Below are 17,582 nucleotides of genomic sequence, written 5' to 3' on the forward strand. Positions count from 1 at the left end.
CTCTGTTTTTCCTATCTTCTCCTGTTCCTGTTACTTAATTCTTGATCTCATTCCAGCGTTCTCCATCTGTCTCTTGGTTGCACAGTCTCTCTCTCTCTCTCTCTCTCTGTTTTTTTTTCTTATTCTGGCCAGAAAGTCTATTTCCTTTGTTCATTTATTTCATTCTCCAAGGTGGAAATAAATAATTATCAAACAGCATTGCATTAACTAATGTGGTCTACAGAACGGCGGTTAGTCATTATTTCTCTATCATGTTCAAATAAGAAAAAAGCTTTTGAACGTTTTCATGGGTTCTGTCTGTTTTTCCATTTGCTCTCAACTCAACATATTACACTTTTCCTTTTTTTATAATATTTCATTTTAAGCTGATTATTTCTGACTTTCTTCCCTGTCAGGGCTTTGGAGCCTATGAAGTCAAAAAGAAATAAAAAAAATAGAAGTCATGAAATTCTAAATGATATAAACAGCTTAACATTAACATATATACACCTTGTGTAGAGTTATGTTTATGGTTTAACATAAGTCCATAAGTCTCTCTCATGGTTAAGATATAAAAGGTTTCATGAATCATCTATAAATTCCTTTATTTTGGGGTTTTAATCATAGCTACTGCTTTGTAGATTCAACAAAAGATGTAACTGTTCTGAATCATATGTAGCATATCCAGTGTCATCACAGCAGCAGAGAATAAGCATATTTTTGCATAATTTATTGATAATTTTAATTCTTTTGCTTTTTTGACAATTCTTAGGGACTCAATTTGAGACATTTTAATTATTTTTGATTAGTAAATGTGCACACTAATGACCTGTTTTCTCCTCATTCAGTTTGAGAAGTTACTCTTTCATTCCTTTCATTAACTCAAAATACCCTGAGACTTTGTGAACCTTTTGGAGGAAAAATGAACAAAACAAACATGTTTCATTAAAACATATTCCAAACCCATTGCAGATGACTTCTCTGCCCTGATTATTAACAAAATTCAATTTGTTACAGGCTAAAAAAAACAACCTCATATTTCATTGGCTACCAAACTGGTCTTAGTGACCCACAGTCTTTCATGATTTAGGTTTTTATATTTTTCTTCTGCTGGAACACATTTTATTCAGATGAATAAATCACTTTCTCAGCATGTCACCAAAGTCTACAGAAGCCTGTTAATGACCCATTAAGTGTAATCAGGGTTAATACAGACGTGAAGCTAAAACATGCTGGGCAGGATTGAGGAACATTGCGTTAAAAAAAAATTATTAGCTACATGAGAAATGCTTAAAACATAAATTTGGTATTTGAAGAAACGCAAAGAAAAGAAAATGCTAACCAAAAATGGTTATGACCTGTTGCTCTAACCATGAATCACTTGTGAGGTAGCAATTATAATTTAATCCATTGTTCTTCTACATTTATTTTGTAATGGGTGTTCTTTAAAACTTCTTTCACGATCACACTAATTATAAAAAATTAGTAATTTTCCATTTTGGTACTTTGGAAGAAACTCAGGAATTCATAGGCTGCTTAATCTGGACAGTAACATCCTGGAGACAGTGATGGAAACATTTCTGGTATTTGTTAAAGACATAGTCAAGGTCACAGCTTTTTAATTTCATATTAACAAAATATATAATGAATACTCTGCTGCCCAACCTGTCTGCTGTGGATCAGTGGCAGAACGAAGCTAAAACTTCCAAAGGATTGAGAATGGATGGGATGCAGTCAAGACCAGACCAGACTGAGACCAAGGCTGACGCCAAATGTTTAGAACTTTGACAAATATTTCAAGAAAATGCTTTTTGTACATGACAAAATGCAAAAATTAATCCAAAGACTATAATTACTCAACCTATACTAATAATTGTCATAATAAACTAATACATACTTACAGCCATACATTGATGCACATTCTCTAAGCTGAATTAATCAGAATTAATAATAGTTGTATGATAAATTTATGACAGTAGAAGAGTAGGCTAATAAAGATTTGTATTATTTTTTTAAAAATTGATTTTAAACGATCATCTAAATAAAAGCAATTCAACACCAGATCATGTGCTAAAATTACATTGTTGATATATCAATAAATTAATAGGCATTTTGATATTATCGGTCCGTGTAGGCATATTGCCTCACAAAGGCCATATTTCCAAAACCATCAGCACCAAAGTTGGAGGGACAAAAAAATGGATTTGGGTCTCATTGATCTGCTCTGTGAATGTGAAAGAGTGTCCACTGGTTGCAGAACCGCTGTCTACATTAATATTACCTCTAATGACGCCGAGTAGGGATGCGTGATAAATTGGAATTGGGCAATAAATAAAACTGGGCCAAAATCAAAAACTAATATTCATTTCCACATTGTTGTCGTCCGTTTCTGGTCACTTTTATCTCCAAAGACTTCATAACAGTGGAGAAAAAAAAATAGATGTAAGAATTGGTTATTGATCATAACATTGATATTAATATTGGATTTCAATATCGGCTCAAATTGTCATATCTTTCCCCAAAGTCAGGCCTTGTTTTTCCAGTGAGGGTGATGCCGTTACATTTCCTCCACCAAAAGCTGTTTTGCACCAAAAGATAGAATTTAGACAAATGTTCATGGGGACAGTCCACATACTAAACTCTGCTCAACAAACAAACTCATTCTCCCTACAAATGAGGAACCGCATGACAGAAAACAAACAAGCTTTGTGTCAAGGGCACATTTTCTGACATTTGTACTAAATGTACACATGTCTTTAATAATTATACTCTGATTCCTGCTCTCTCTTTCAACCTTCAGTTAACCTCGGCTTCTCCTTCAGTGGACAGTTGTTTCTTTAGGCTAGAGTCTCTGCCTCTGGACTGAAGCCTGACATTTTCAATCAGCAAACATTTAATAACTACAATAAAACTGCAGAAAAGAAGGACAAGGCTGTCTTCAGTCCTATAATGGGGTTTTCCAGGGTCAATAGACATATTGGATTTCTGCATCAGTAGGAGGTAAGATGGCAGGTGGACTGCTATATCATTGCTTGTTAGCGAGTGGAATGCAGTCGTGAAGTCTACTGTATAGGCTTGGTGTTGTGGCCTAAAAGTGCCAGAAACAACAGAATGCATGGTGCCGTGTTGTGGGACTGCCTGCTTGAACTCTCGTTAAAATGACTTTGAAAAGGACAGGTGAAAATAAGTGTGAGACTCAGACAGGAAGGAGCGCACGGCAACAAGACGGGCCTATGGGAGGAGGAAGGATCGGAATTAGAGGTGAAAAAGTCAGTGCTGCTCTGGAGACAAGGCAGAAGAACATTATCCAGAGAGACGGACGGTGAGAATACTTTATTTAGCCAGTAATATCAGGGGTTTTTAAAGCCCCTGATATAAGTCAGGCTTTTTTCATGACTATAAGGCAGGGTTGTTCCATGAGATTCAGAGGAGCTGGGTTGTCCTCCTACATGTATGAAGGCCCAACATCATTCAGTGCCTTTTGAACGATCAACCACATTTTTAGTATTCTTTTGCAAACAGGCAGTCAGTGCATGAATTTAAGGACTTTTTTATGTGTTCTGTCATTGAAAAGGAATTTTAGAATTCTTTTCACAATTGTCATCATGATGCTTTGGGTTTATTCCAGTGTTTCTCAATTCTGGTCCTCAGGGCCCCCTGCCCTGCATTTTTTAGGTATTTCCCTTCTGCTACACACCTGGATTGAATCTGTGGGTTATTAACAGGCTTCTGCAGTATTTGATGGTCATGCAATCATCTGAATCAGTTGTTCTGGAATAGAGGCACATCTAAAACATGCTGAGCAGGAGGGCGGTGAGGACTGGAATTAAGAAGCACTGGTTTATTCAAACGTAGTGAATGTATGGAGGTGAAGAGGTGGAGAAAAAGGTTTAGGAGGGAGAAAAGAGGAGAGGAAAGAATACAGAGAATACAAGACAACACTGTAGAAGTCTGCCTCTACACCTGCAGAAAGAAAGAAAAGTGGAGTGACTTCTAATTATAACCAGTTACATTATCAGTTACCAAGTCAACACTATTAAAATATCCTCCCACAGTCCTGAAACATGACCGTTAGGTTAATTAGTCATCACAACCCTGCGAAGACAAGCAGGTGTAGACCAGAAGTCTGCTGGTGACCTCATCCTTTAACCTGATGGTTTCCGTCCCTGACCCTATTCTCAACCAAAAGATCAACAGAAAATGACCAACAATAATCAGATATACAATTTATTGGTTTACCAGTATTTAAAATAATTGAAAATGTCAAATCAATAAGCAATTAAGTGTTTTGACCTTCGTTCTTCATTCAAATTCAGGCAAAGCACCATGGCCAACAGAAACAAGGATACTAAAGCTAAAATATATTCACATTTGCAGCTTATTTCAGCTGAAAGTTTATGTCTCAGTGCTTTTCAAAGAACCCAAAATAAATTCTGACCATTTTTTGCCTAAAATGTCATAGAAGAAACCCAGAACAGTGGATGGGAAGAAAAGAGTAGAGAAAATATAAGAATGGAGAAAGTTTATTCTTTTTTTGGGACAATGTGTCATTGTGGTGTGTAGTGCTGGCAGATTGAGGTAAAGTAAAAGGTGAAGGAGATGGAAAACAAGACAAGGAGGGAAGAAGCGATATTTCAAAGTCATTCTTTGTAGTTTGTGCTGTATAAAGAGTAGTTTATCTTACGTGGTGTTTATTGTTGTGTTCCACTGGCCCAGTTGCCAGGAGACGTGACGCTTCATGTTGCTGGACACAAAGACTTTGTATCTCACTGTTTTGTATATGAATAAGTTGCAAAGAAAGTTCAGAGTATCCAAGTAAATTTGATGGAAAACAATTCCATGCATTTCTCCTCAAGCCTCATTATATATACTGCTCAAAAAAAGAAAGGGAACGCTTCAGTGTTCACTTAAATGTTAAAGTGTTCCCTTTATTTTTTTGAGCAGTGTAGTTTTTATTACCGTATTAAATAACATCACAAACCTAACCAAGAGGCTATTGGGTGTAAGTAGCTAAAAGTTAAAACAGTAAGAGGGGAAAAAGTTATGTCACTTGCTTTCATTTGAAACTTGAACTCAATGTTTTGGCAATTTTGCAGTTTTCTAGAAGTTGGTTCCAGATTTGTGGTACATAGAAGGTGAATGCTGCTTCTCTGTTAAGCTCTTTCATTCTTATATTGTGATCCTCTTGGCTTAAAACAAAATCTGCTTCACAAATTGATTGCCCACATCTATTCACTTATTTATTTTAATACCAGTGTATTCACAAAAAAACCTTTTATTTCAATTTCTTGACAAATTAGATAAATCTTAGCACAATAATTTATATTTTTGTCATGATGTGCGGTAGTAGAGATGGTGAGGAAGACGCTGTGGACTCAGGTTGAAATGAAAGAAGTGATGATTTAATGATGAATGACACACAAATAATCCAAAAGTCCAGGCAGCACAGAATGAGAAGAAGGCTTAGGCTCAAAACTGGTAGCAACTGGTCACAATAAAATAACTGACAGCAGACTTGACAGGAGACAAAACAAAGAACAAGGAACACATGGGTTTAAATACACAGGGAGACAATCAGGGGAAACAAGGAACAGATGTTACTAATCAAGAGGTAGACGGGACAGCACAGAGACCAAAATAAACACACAGAAAAACTCAAATCACTACACCAGAAAATAAATATCTAAACTTCCTGCTCAGGTTTTTAACTGTGTTTGCAAATGAAGAAAATGTCCTAATGTTTGTATTTATTAAGAAAGATAAATAATTATGTTTTTTATTTGTAATATATTTTCTGTTGAGAAAAAAAAACACATTTAATGCTTTTTAGTGTCTACTCAATAATAATGCATTCAAACATTGCTAAAGCACAGTACGGAAACCAGTGAGGGATATGAGGGAATTGGGGACCAAAATTAGCATCCTGGCTAACAAGCTGTTAGCCAGGTGATAAGTGACATTTGTTCACTTATCAGCTGCTGTGGTTCTCATTTGATCTGGTCTGTGTCCAACAATTCTAACTCTTTGGAAAAACCTGTTTCCCTCCTCGCCTGTGGTGGCTCTGAACCAATAACCACTGAAGGAAACAACATGAAAACCTCTGAACAAGACAATGAACGCAACTTCCTTTTTTAAGAAAAATGTGAACAACAAATAGAGTGGTGTCAGATTTTATGATTTCTCTTTTGTCTTTGGCAAAAGGCAACAAGTCATTTCTGCCGCTAGAGCGAGACACGCACTTGTTGTATTTACCCAAAATGCCATGTGCTTCAGTCTGCTTCCTGCTTTTGGACCAGTCTCCAGTCCGTGTGGCGTTCCCATACGCATTCAAACTGCACCAGAGCTCACTTAAACCAAATCGAGATCTAGGTTTGTATTTGGACCCAAATACAAACTTGGATCAAACCTGATGTGAATTATTTAGGTTCACATCAAAGCTCAATTAGCATTCACACCTCCACAATTGAACCAGACTTTCTAGGCAAACAAGTTAGAGTTTGAATAAAGCGGTATAAACATGGCTGTTGTAAATTCACCCTGATGTTGTTATTAGCTATTAGCTTTGCCTTTAAAGGCTTTGTTTTTAAATTGAGTGAGATGCTGCCCACACCATCACACTTCCTCCACCAAAATCTGTTTGGTATTGACAGCTTTTCACAGACTCAACCCACAATCTCAGTTTTACAAATGTGGCACCATTTAAAAGGAACAGACTTTCCAACAATATCATACCTACTGCCAAGAAGCATAGTTGCAAAAAAAGGAAAAACAAACAAACAAACTAATATTCTTCCTTTTCTTGCTTAGTTTATATGTACTGAGACAAATCTTGATGTATTTGATTCCTGCTGATGCTGTAAAAACCGAGGTATCTTCAGGTTTCTTCAGGAAATGGCTGGCAGTCAACAGGAAAGTTTAATTGTTTGTATCCTCTCTGCCTTTTTGGTGTATCGTAGTTAGCTTCCAGTTCCTTCCACTGACTTGTGCAGGTTGGAAATAGAACCATACAGGAGGAATTATATTTAGGCCGGGCAGAGTTTCTTCATGTTTGGGTAGGAGCGCCAATAAATCTGTAGGAGAGAATGAGTACAGCTGCTTTCCAGCCGAAAAAAGCCCAAATTGATTATTTTCCTGAGGCAGAGAGAGGATAATGGCTAAGCTGGCGACCTCACCGAGGAATCTAACAGAGCTTTCTTTTCCACTTCACCGTCTTTCTCCTCCGCTTCCAATAATTCATTGATGGGCTACTCCACTTTGATGCCTTCGGATCAGAATAAATAGAAAAGCAAGGCGGGTACAGTACGGGAACGGGGATTGGACAGCCGGTTCCCAGCTGTCCAATCCCCTGGAAAGTCAAGCCAAACATCTCATTAAATCTGAGCTGGAGCCAACCAGACAGAAAAGCTCAATTCTAACCATCCAACTTTAAGATGAAACACTTGCTCTGTATTGCACCAAAACAGCATAATGAATCAAAGCGCCCCACTTCATTACTGGATTCACTAAAAAAAAAAAAAAAAAAAAAAAACAGAAACACAATGCAGTTCATCTGCTGTTGGGAGCCCATTTGTGACTGTTCCTTTTAATGAAAACTGGGCAGCAATAAAGCTGTGCTGCATGTTTCTACATAAATGAAATTAGCTATTTTTAAAGATTTTTTTTTATTTATTCAACACATGCAGATGAAAAAGACTGTGTGTTGAAGGTTAGGTGTTGTGAATTATAATGTAGATCTAGTTAAATTTATACAGTGTCTATAAAAAGTATTCACTCCGTTAGATGTTTTAGTCTTTTTATTGTTTTTACGAATAAATCATGACGGTAGCATCTTTGCAGAAACACTGGAGCAGGAGTACAAGTCTTATTTGTAGTATTTTTTATTGTTGTTGTGTATCATGCTTTTTATTTTTTATTTTTTTGTCTATGCTAAATAAGTAAAAACAAATCAATTATGATTGACAGAATTTTGCTTTTTGACAAAGAATTCCTTTAATGTCAAAGTGAAAACTGATTCATGTAAAAATGATAAATAAACAAACTATTCAGTAAAATATATTACATTCATTGTGTGACTAACAGCACTGATTGACTGGGCCTCTGTAAAAATAGGTCACTCAATCCTAATTTAACAGGGTTGAAATATTTATAAGTTCATTCATTTTATATTATATATTAATTGTAATTTTTATTTTCAAACACCAATGTTTGTTGATCATAATTTATTTATAAAAGCAATGACAATCCTAAGACATTCAAGGGGTTAAATGTTCTTGAAGTGGTTTTTAATTTGGTAAGAAAAAATTAAACAATAACAAAAAAGTAACCTTTATTCCAAAGAAGTGTGCCTAATAAAGTGGCCGGTGAGAGTCCCTGTAGTTTTAGTGTGACCTGAAGTTCTTTGAAAGCCAGGAAGGAAACTGTTTGCCTCCTGCTGTCTCTGCTGTTGTTTACAGAGCACTGAGTCCCGTTTGAAACATTTCATCGTAGTCTCCGTTTTTTGGTGAAATTGCAACAGTGAAGAATGTTTGTTGTGTCTGTCAAAAGAAGCTCTTCTTTATTTTCACCTGGGTATGGAGAGCGCAGAGTGCGAGAACGCCACCGGTTCCCCACGGGATACAGTTCCATCCAGCAAGCTTCTCCGCAATTTCAAATGGATACTGCGAACGCTTACTGCCAAACAGTGATTTGTTTTTTGGGAGACGAGAAAAAAATGTCAACAGAACAACTTTAACCTGACACAGAGGATGGCACATTTCTCATTTTAGATCTCTGATAGCAGGAATGTTTTAAAAATGCCGTCAGGTTTGTGATTGAAACCCTGGGATGTAAAGCGTAATGCAAAAATATCCATAACGTTTGGTCACATTGCAACTAGAAATCTTCATGTATTTTATGAAACTTTATGTGGTAGTGTAAAGTAGTTTAGGCACAAGGGTCAGAAGGTGAACAGAAAATCAGTATCAGCCACCGGTTTGTTTCTTCAAATTACTTTTTTTTTTTTTTTTTATTCAGTCTTTTCATTGACTTCTCCCCTGAGCATCCAAAAGCTCATTGTTTTAATATCCAATTGGCACCACACCTGTGCTTGATTGGACACAGCCACAAAGGAACAGGTCAAACAAACAAAATCTAAACAGAGAAACACTAAAATTACAAATTAATTTACAAACTCCTACATAATGAAGTTGTTTGCAAAATAAATTGAATAATACAAGATAACTCAAAAGGTTACTTTAAAGGAAAACAAACAAAGCAATACACAAAAGAAAAACCCTCTAATTGGTGGAACCCAGCAAGGTAATCACTGACATCATCCAGCCATTTAATCAGGAAGTACCGGGCCGGCCCCTCCCATACTCCTGCTCTGCTGCAGATCTACAAGGACAAATGATGGTGAGTACAAAGAAAAACAAATACCTTCATAAATATACCTTGAAGCAAATTCAACCCATAATCCAGAAATAACTTTAACCTAAACATACATAGATGGACCCTGCAACATAATGCTAACACAAACAAACCCGGGATAGTAAGTGAAGCAAAATTGCAATGTTTAAATTAATCATTATAACCAAATATAGAAAGTAAGTGAATGAGAAAGAATAAGGGACAAGTGGTCAACATAAACTGAACCACTTTGTCACAGGTAGACCAAGACTACTCTAGCCTGGTAAAAACCAAGTTCTTGTTCTATGCTTTGCTTCGTTTGGAGGGTTCAAGGGAGGGTCTGTTGAGAAATGACTGGACTGTGTTGAAATTTGAAACGACTGGATCTGATTTGACCCAAACGCTAACGTTTGGCCGCAAAGTATGTAATGCTTCAACTCGATTTCGAAGGAAGCTAGGCTATAAAGCTTAAAGGAAAATGTGTTCAATTGTAAACAACCATCTCTCTCTCCGAAGAAAGAAGCCAAACAGCAAACGTATTTGACCAGGTAAAGTAGAAATTAATGCCATAAAAAACACAGAGAAATTTTAAATGTGGAGCTTCAACATATAATTCTACTACAAACACCTTCACTGACTGGTAGCAGAGTACATAGTTTGACTTCTGGTGGAGAAGCTTCTTTGTGTGAGTTAAAGCTGTTTCATTTTAAAATCAGGTGCAGCAGCACAGACTTTGTGAAGGCTCCCGCTGTAAGGAACGTCATGCTTTCAAAGGTCAACAGTGTTGATGGATTGTATCATCTGACACTGAACTGTCACACATGGATAAAGAAAACTCCAGGTGCATGTATTACAAGAGGAAATTTGAAATGCCAAAACATGCTACACATTGTGATGTGTTCATTGCTTTAGAATTGGCAGTAATACCAACTCTTTAAAAGCAGAGGGGAACAGCTATCTGCATTTCTATTCCTACTGGATCTGTCACTGACCACAACCACTCAGGGCTGCTCTATTTTTCCACACAGCATAGACTAATATTTACATTCTAGCTATGATTTCTTTGTTTTTCATAACTGTGGCATTTCCCTTGTCCCGATGTGACATACAGAATAAAATAATACAGCAAAAAAAAAAAAAAACAAGAAAGAATGCATGACCGCTGCGTTAGTCTGAAATATCTAAAGGGCTCCTGCAGATATTGTTATTCAAATTTCAATCCACTTAGAATTTAGCAATTCATCCAAAAATATCAGAGACAAACAATAAAAAAATACTTTTAAAATGTTACTTTTGTGCTGTGGTTTCTAGATTATAATAGTTTAATCTTCTTAGTACCCAATACCCACTTTAACAGTACAAGGAGTAACTTCATTTATTTGTTTCACAATTTAAAGAATGTAGGGTGGGAACTCAACTCTTTGTGTCGGCTTCTGTTAGCTTTTAGTGTGCAAATAACAAATCTTCAAGTTATAAATAACTTCAGCTATTCATCAGCGGAATAAGTTTCTCAATTTTACGCCACATATCAGCGAGAGATATTCTGTCAGAATGGAGAAAAAAATAAATAAAAGTTACGGACCACAGACAAGTCACGGAATAAATTGTACACATTCCATAAATATTTGCTAAAATGAAGCTGAAACATTGTGGATGTGGGGGCTGCCATCCTGGGTCTGCGCAGTAATGAGAGAGGATGCCATCGATATTTCGCTTCTACATCTCGACGTGCTTCACGTCGAGATCAGATCAATCTCCCCCCCCCTCAATATCATAGCCTGACACTTATAATTCTCGGTTTTCACAGCTCAGGCCATCCCTGTGCAGTGTGTGAAGGCTCAGGTAGATCCTCTTGCTGTGTGTGCGTGTGTGTGGACATGGCTTTAGGTGGGCATTCGCGTGTGCAGCAGATGGTTGCTAAGCTACAGCACAGAGCATATAGCTCCTCTGTCAAAACCAATTTAACCCAAAGTTGGACTGCTGTCCCAAGAGACAACAAACCCAGGTTCCTACATGGAAGCAACCTAAAATTTATTGAGGATATTCATCCATTTTCTAACACCCTTGTCCCTTAGTGGGGTAAGGAGGGCTGCTGGTGCCTATCTCCAGCTATCATTCTGGGAGAGGCGGGGTCACCCTGGACAGGTCACCAGTCTGTCGCAGGTCAATACAGAGACAGACAGGACAAACAACCATGCACACACACACACACACACACACACACACACACACACACACACACACACACACACCTAGGGACAATTTAGAGAGACCATTTAACCTAACAGTCATGTTTTTGGACTGTGGGAGGAAGCCAGAGTATTGAGGATATGCCTTTGAAATATTCAATTTAATGCAAAAAAATCTGATTCACAAATGAATGTTTGGTCTTTTTTTTTTAGTTTGGTGATCCTAAATAATTTCCTGAACTTGACTCCACATATTTAAACAACAAGGTTGGAGTTATTGAGAATAGCTGGTCTTTAGTGAGGCACTTCACCTGTTGTTTTATGAGGGTTGAATGATCATGGGTGCACAAATTTACTGTAGATTTTTTCTACTTCAGACAAAAATCCCTCAATATTGTGATGGATCAGATTGGTCGTTCCTGGATTGGTCTTGAGGTTCCGAAACAATTTCCTTTTCTGTAAGGGTGAAACTTTGGGCGTGTTTTGGAAAAACAACCAATAAAAGTTAATGAAATCAAGCTGAAGTGTGTAGTTTCTTTGCTAAAGGAAACTTAACCAAACACTCACAGTTACAGACTGGAACTTGTGTATGTTGCATTGATTTGGTGTGGATTAAAGAAATTTCTCAAGACAAACCTGTGGACCCAATTCTGGATTTTGCGTATTTGTTAAAGGTGTAATTAAAAGCCCAAATTTATTAAGACATTTAAGTCATCCAAATATCTAGCAGACATCACTAGTCATAGGATGAGCTGGTGTTTGAAAACTAAAGAGGGACTCCTGAATACCAGTAAGTAAAGAGTGGGTTATGAGTTAGCTTTAACTATAGCAACATGTTCCACCACCAAATATGTCATTATTCCTCACATTTTGACACAGAAATTATTCCTGAGATTCCAATAATTCAGGGCCATCTGAAAACCTAACAGAGAAACATTGTAATCCTGCAAAAATCTCTCCTTTAATGTTGAAGTGTGAAATCATTTGTCAGGCTGTGTTTTCGTGTTCATCATGTGTGACAGTAATAACTCTCAGATCTTGACATTTTCATCACTACTCTCCAGTAGTAAAGACGTCAGAAGCACCGCTGGTCTTATTTTTTCAGAATTTATTTTCTCCATTGTAACAAAACATGTTCCAGGAGCCTTAAGAAACTCTTGTCTCCTAAGTCAAACGACTGCTGACAGAACCTGAAAGACTCACTCTGTAAAAATGACTGATACGCTCAACAACACCGAGGGTAAAAACAACCCATAATACAATGCTCCCAACTGCCAAAACAGCAGACGAATTAAGTCACCCTTCTTTTTTTGCAGTAGATACCAACTTTCAGTTTTTGTCTCATATGTTCACAACAATCACACAAACCTTATGCTGCTTAGAGTGGAGATCTCTCCTTCACCGCTTCTACGCAGTAGGGTTGGTGTGATTCTTATGCTCCCAATACACTTTACCCACAATGCAAGGGGACTGACCAGAGAAGCACTACGGAACAACTCCTACATTTGAACATGTAACCAGGTCAGACAGAAACATTAAAGCTATGTTTTGTCGTGTCAGTTTGTGTTGCGGTCAGCTTGCTTTGCCTCAGCAAAACACTGCAATGGAGTAAGCTAAGGTCAGTGGGGAGTTTTTATATTTTCTCTGGACATAGGCCTGTCACAATAGGCAATAAATCAATGATCATGATGAATGAAAACAAGCTCAATAATTTCCCTGATTTATCGTTATCTTTTCTCTTTACCAATAACTGGGTGACTAAAGTCTTCAGTCTGGAGCTTTGGTCTCAACTAGGAAAATTTTGTTTAGATATCCATCCATCTTCTGTACACCCTTGTCCCTTAGTGGGGTCGGGAGGGCTGCTGGTGCCCATTTCCAGCTAACGTTCTGGGTGAGAGGCAGGGTACACCCTGGACAGGTCACCAGTCTGTCACAGGGCAACACAGAGACAGACAGGACAAACAACCATGCACGCACGCACGCACACACACACACACACACACACACACTCGCACCAAGGGACAATTTGGAGAGGCCAATTAACCTGACAGTCAGGTTTTTGGACTGTGGGAGGAAACCAGAGTACCTGGAGAAAACCCACCATGCACAGGGAGAACATGCAAACTCCATGCAGAAAGACCGGGGCCAGGAATCGAACCCAGGACTTTCTTGCTGCAAGGCAGCAGCTCTACCAACTGCGCCTCTGTGCAGCCCTGTTTAGAGATCCTTCATAATTAATTTTATTTGTTGTTTTTCTTATTTAGTTTATTTATTTTGGATATTTAAAATATCTTCCAGTTCCATTTCACTTGAATTTAAACTTTATTGATCTTTGAGATTGTATTCTTGCATTATTACTCCATTACCCTTATATTTCTTGAAAATGGTCTCAAAACAACATTATCGTTTATTACAAAACCTTCTGGGATGATTTATCATCCAGCAAGATTCTGTGACAGGTATAATCTGGATGATATCAACATTGATCCTGAGGGTAAAGCTGCTACGATTTTAGCAACAATGATGGTTTAAACTGTTTTGTTTTTCTTTCTGGTTATTGGTCATCTTCCACAAGACCTGGATGTAGACAAAGATGAAGAAGAGCCAGATTTGCTGGATGAGGATTCAGTATTCCCATTTCTCCAGACCGAGCACTGAAGGGAGAACAAAGACAACGAGCGGTCGGGCTGATGGAGGACACACCTGCTAATGTCTAGGATTTAAAGGACATCCAGGTACCACAGCTGTCCTCCACAGCTTTACTCTGTTAGGAGTAATGCTATCCCTGATCCGATGTCACCAGTCTGCATCCATAATGGCTGTTTTCTATCATTTGACTCTGTGTGTTACTGCTCATGTGTTTATCGCCTCATGATTCACCGTTGACCTGTGCGTTACCTTTCTCTAAGCCGGGCCGCAGCCCCCTGCAGCCCTCTGCTGAAGGCTTTTACAGCTAATGGACAGACGGATTGATGTGGTTTAAAGTGTTTTTCACATCAGCATTCTGCTATTGATCTATGCTTTGCCTTTTAGCACCTTTTCATCAAAACGTGGGTGAAAATTTGTTTGAAGCACTAACACATAATCTCCTGACTCTTTCGGGTCTTTCATCTGTTGGGCCGCCGTTAATGAGGTAGGACGGCCAGTCGCAGTTTTGAATAATAATCACTTGTTTTTCTATGAACCTCCAAGGGGGCGGAGAAGAATACAAGAAGCAATAAACTGCTGCGTGGCTCCAGTCATTTAGCAGGGCGGCTGAAATCGCTCTCTATGTTCTCATTCATTTAATTATCCATGTATTGGAAAGCTTGTATGCGTGTACCCACAGGAGCCCCAAACTGCAGATGGAAAGAAAAAAAATGGTTTGCTGACGATATAAATATAGGAACTAATTAAAAGAAAGAAAGAAAGAAAGAAAGAAAAATCCTGTCATGAAAAATCGTGAGAGTTTCCAGACAGAAAACTGAGATTACCATCTAAGCAGGTGTACAGAAATTGCATTTTCTCCCCATCCGCCATATTATACAGAGCACAATTTTACACATAATTTATTTAAGCGAAAGGCTTCTTTCATGCCAACTCCACATTTGTGATGCGGAGCAAGACTAATCTCCCCAGCTTGCAAGAAAAATGAGATTTGTAACATGCAGGTGACGCTGTGAGAGCGTCTGTTTGAAGTGAAGCCGTCAGTCCAGACTGTCAGCAGCTAACAGCAGCAAGCTAGCAACACACATCAGAGAAGAAGCTTCCAGTCGCCCATCCTGGGCATGGTGACTATTTATTTTAATGATGCATTTCAGTCACTTTTTTTAACAGTTGCATGATTCTGCAGCAAACAATGTCAGTGAATCTGAAAGCTGCAGTATGTAACTTTTATAAAAATAAAAAAAAATGCTTTTTACATATTTGTTAAAATGATCATGTTGTGACGGTATAAAGTAAGATAAGTGAGCTCCTCTGCAGTGATGATTTTAACAAAAAAGAAGTAATGTCTGTTGCACTGGGCTGCACAGTGGTGCGATTGGTAGCACTGTTGCCTTGCAGCAAGAAGGTTCTGGGTTCAATTCCCAGCCTGGGTCTTTCTGCATGGAGTTTGCATGTTCTGCCTGGGTTTTCTCTGGGGACTCTGATTTCCTCCCAAAGTTCTTCAGACTGGATTTGAACTTCACAACGGCCTCATCGAGGTCTGAGGTCTCCTTATGTGAGTTGTTCTTAACCTCTGCTCCACCACAACACACTGGTTGGTACAGGGTCTGTCTGGTGAAGCTTGCGTCATGACATCAGGCGTAGAATACAAACTTAATTGTATCAAGTAAAGTCAAAGTAAAAAGTTCCTTTAATTTAATTGTTAGTAACTTTTCAATTAATTGAACACAAAAAATGTAAGTAGTCATCACTGAACCAAATGAATTAAGTGAGATTAATGTAAATAAATCCATAAAATGAACTACAGTTACACTTTTTAGAGCATCTTGTGCTATTCAAATCAACTTGATTGATTGATTGATTGATTGATTGATCTGTTCAGAGAACGTCTCTCCACTGTTCAACAGTCCAGTGGGTTTACATTGTAAATTCAACACTTTGCATTACATTAGCTCAGTTCTCTGCTCTCTGTCCTTAGACTGACCTGAAGGTTACCAGGACGTTTGGAGGTCTGTAACTATCGGCTGTGTGGAAACCACCTGACCTCTGTGTTCTGTACGCCTCAGCACCGGCTGACCCTGCTATGAGACTGGAGATACCGTCCATTTTAAAGGAAATGGACTCATTCTGCCAAAACACAGTGGACAAATGGGCAGCGTGAGAACTGTGTTGAAGTTGCAGAAAAAACTATATGACCTGATGAGAGACATTTATGCAAATATCAGTGACAGCGGATGTACATATGTGAATATTTATCAACAAAAATCGTAGTTTTTCCTCACGTTTGTGTTAGAAGTCAATGGGATTGTATTATTATTCCACCCTGGAAAATAACTACTCATATATTTTTGATGAAGATGATGGCTGTATGTAAACTTCTAACCGGGTCTATATTATATAATAAAGTTGAAGTATTTTGTGTTGCTTTGGACTTGGCCTTTCATCTGCCTAATTAGAAGAAACGTCGCCAATTTATTTTGCCGGCCCTTTCACCCCAACCTTAATCTCAGATCCGTTTTCATCATTAATAGCAGACCGATTCCCTGCGACTTGAATGTGCTGGCGCATTAATCTGACTGGGCAAAAATGCCAGTTTGAGGTCACATTACTCAGTTTTTTTTCTCTCGCCCTCTTAGCTCAGCCCTAAATTAGCTTAAAGGCTCCGTGGAGCCTTCTGCAAAATGAGAGCATTTGTGTGTTACAGTTTTCAATGAAAGGTTTTTGGAGCAAACCCAGTGAGGAGCAGACCTCGTCTTTATTTAGCAGAGATATAAATAGATCGCGGCCTCTGAATTAGCTGCTTCCATCTCAGTCTTGTCTTTTTTTTTTTTTTTTTGCTTCCACCAAATGTTTGCTGACTCTTTTACTCGCTTATATTCTGTTAGTCATGCTGATCTCCTGCAGTCTTGACAATTTAGCGAGTCAAATACACAAGCTCGGGATAGCAGGAGCTAAGTAGAGCAACTGATAATATGATGCCCATAAGAGGAATGTTGGTCCTCCTATGATCTTCTTGATTAATGGAGAATGTGGAGAACGTGTGCAGCACATGGAAAGTTTCAGTGATTTATGGAGCTGAGGAGATGGGGTGTGTGGGGGAACTTGTGTTTGCAACACACAGACAGCCTCATATTTCTGGAACCAGCATACTTTGTTATGGCTATAGGAGGGCATTAATAATAACAGCAGATTGTTGAGATTGGTTTGGGAAGGGCCGACTGTTTTTCTCTTTTTTTACAGTGACCTGGAAATCAATGTCTAGTTCAAACCAGCTCAGCACACCCAAACACACTTAAAAAAAAGTTTCTAATTGTTATTATGTAAAATACTCAAGTCTCAAAATATGGAGATGTTGGGAGTCCTTCAATTCGGCACAATGCA

The 17,582-nt window shown here is 38.2% G+C and overlaps 1 long non-coding RNA gene across 1 annotated transcript; it reads left to right on the plus strand.

The window, feature by feature from the left end:
* The first annotated feature begins 14,025 nt into the window (after window positions 1-14,025).
* On the plus strand, window positions 14,026-16,626 carry LOC145553146 (uncharacterized). Its single transcript, XR_014089391.1, has 2 exons — window positions 14,026-14,290; window positions 16,180-16,626. It is a non-coding gene; the product is annotated as an uncharacterized LOC145553146 (long non-coding RNA).
* The last annotated feature ends 956 nt before the right edge of the window (window positions 16,627-17,582 follow it).

Source organism: Poecilia reticulata, chromosome 10 (genome assembly GCF_904066995.2).
Source record: "Poecilia reticulata chromosome 10, P_reticulata-male-v2, whole genome shotgun sequence".
NCBI lineage: Eukaryota > Metazoa > Chordata > Actinopteri > Cyprinodontiformes > Poeciliidae > Poecilia > Poecilia reticulata.